This window comes from Nannospalax galili, unplaced genomic scaffold, assembly GCF_000622305.1.
Source record: "Nannospalax galili isolate Female #2095 unplaced genomic scaffold, S.galili_v1.0 scaffold1725, whole genome shotgun sequence".
In the NCBI taxonomy this organism is placed as follows: domain Eukaryota; kingdom Metazoa; phylum Chordata; class Mammalia; order Rodentia; family Spalacidae; genus Nannospalax; species Nannospalax galili.
Window position 1 is genome coordinate 97,641 of NW_008352439.1, and position 2,536 is coordinate 100,176.

Sequence of the window (2,536 nt, forward strand, 5' to 3'; positions counted from 1 at the left end):
AAAGTATATAATGAATCACAAATATTAGGTAATAAATTCTAATGTTTAATAGTAATGCATTTTAATTTAAAATATTTGCAAAAAATACATGTAATCACAGGTTTTAGCTAAGTATGTATATCCTATAAAATCTGTTAAAAATTAAAACTTATGTTCCATGAGATTAATGATAAAATTTAATTTTATCATTACATATTACATGCATGTAACAGTTACATTGACTCCACAGACATATTAAGAAATAACTTATGAAGTAATTATTTAGTTCTTAGATGATAAATGATAGGGGAGCAAACAATGGTTAATATTATTTCAGACATGCTAACAGTTTGGTAGTTTATGAGTATTATGTATGAATCTCATAAAAGGAGTACATATTAGCCATTACAAACTCAGTGATACCCTAGGATTAATCTAAACTGATCTTTATAATTTGAAATGCTGAAAGAATCTCAACATTATTTTCCTCACAGCTCCCTTTATCTGTTTGTTTCTTAGACTGTAGATGACAGGATTTAAGAAAGGAGGAACAGTGGTATAAAGTACAGACAGAATCATATCCTGAACCACTTCTGAAGTAACTGGAGGTCTTAGATATGCATAGATACCAGAGATGATGAACAGAGACACCACAATAATGTGAGGAACACAGGTAGAAAAAGCCTTTCCTCTCTCTTCTTTGAGAGGAATCTTCAACACAGTTGAAAATATGTGAAAATATGATACAGAAATTAAGAAAATGCAGCCACCATCAATGATGATGGCAGATAGAAGAATGAAGAGTTTGTTACTAAAACTGTCTGAACAAGAAAGCTTCAACAGAGGGGGGAAGTCACAGAAGAATTGAGGGACCAGGTTAGAGCGACTTCACAGTGTGCAAACCTGCTATGACAAGACTAAGGAGTAGGGAAGCCAGAGTCATTTGAATGCAGAATTGGTGGTTCATGATCACAGGGTAGAGGAGGGGCTGGCAGATGGCTGTATAGCGGTCCTGTGCCATTACGGTGAGAAATAGAAGTTCTACAGTGGCACAAAAAATGACTAAAAACAACTGTGTAGCACACCCAGTCACAGAAATGCCCCTGTTTTCACTGAGGGTGTTGATACAGGCATTCGGAACTGTGATAGAAATGTAGCACATGTCTAAGATGGACAGATTCCTGAGGAAAAAGTACATGGGCGTGTGGAGGTTCTGGTCAATGGTAGTAACCAGGAAGATGGCAAAGTTTCCTAGTAAGCTGCCCAGGTACATCAACAGGAACAGCATGCTTATCAGGAGCCTGAGTTCCCATGTCTCAGCAAAAGCCTCAAGGAGAAACTCAGTCACCATGGTGGAATTGGGCATAGTCAGAAGCTGCAGGTTCTTCTGAAAATGGAAAGTAATGAAAGAGAACAAGCATAAAATAATAAATAACATTCCCTTGATTTTTCTCACTTCTATTTTCTATAAAGTGGTTATAGGTGTGAAAAATCAAGTATTTGTTTTTTTTTGGTTTGGATATACTTTTACCATGGTACTGTTTGATGTATACAAACCCTAAGAAATATGGTGCAGTCCACCTAATTGTATGGTATAATATTAAGTATGGTGACTCAAATTCTATAATAATACCCATCAACATGAAATGTAGTCTCTTAATGAAGATTAAATTGATTAATATATGACACATTCCTCAAATAAATGAATTATTAACATCTATCAGCAATGGCTGGAGAGTTTAATGTGTTTATATGTAACTGTTATTGCATACTTTAACTATATATGCTATATTTTTAATGTTCTATGAATGTCCTCATCACACACTCAGAAACACATGTATGAGGATGGATGGAGTAAAAGAGAGAATGAAAGGGAAAGATAATAGACATACTGAGACAGAATATAGTTTCAAAAAGACAGAAGATAGTTTTGAAACGAGAGAGGGATATATATTAGAAGGAAGGGAGGTTCTAACAAACACGATCCCTGACTGGGAAGTCTGAGACCTCCAGAACACGACAGGCAGTGGAAACCCCATCACAGTTAAACTGTCATGCTTGAGGCAATGTTTCCTCTTCTTGCAGAAAATTCTTTGCTGAAGTTCAATAATATTTTATATGGCAATTTGCATTATTTAAAATCAAGTATCTGGATATTGGAATTATGTCTACAAAATACATCTAAGCAAATTCTAGATTAATGCTTGGTCAAATAGCCAGGTCCTGTAGTCAAGCCAGCTTTACATATGAAATTAAACATTCTTCCATCTATGAGGTTATTTGGTTTGTTTTACATTGGATTCCAAGTTTGACTGACTTGAATGCACAGAGAGCTGCACTGTGCTCTTCCAACCATGATTTGCACACTGCCAGCTTTCCCTGCATTTTTCTTGAGAGCCCTTCTTAAGACAAGCTCAGATACTGTGTTCATGTTTCCTCACATTTCTGACAAGCTGCAACTGACATGATACCCAAGTGTGGTAAGAGCCCATCAAGATCTATGAGCTAAGCAATGGTCTTAGGGAAAATGAGTTTGGCCATAAGTAGTTTGGGAGAC

At 35.9% G+C, this 2,536-nt stretch overlaps 1 pseudogene; it reads right to left on the bottom strand.

Annotated features, from left to right (window-relative positions):
* Nucleotides 1-426: 426 nt before the first annotated feature.
* On the bottom strand, nt 427-1,345 carry LOC108491625 (annotated as a pseudogene).
* Between the last annotated feature and the right edge of the window lie 1,191 nt (nt 1,346-2,536).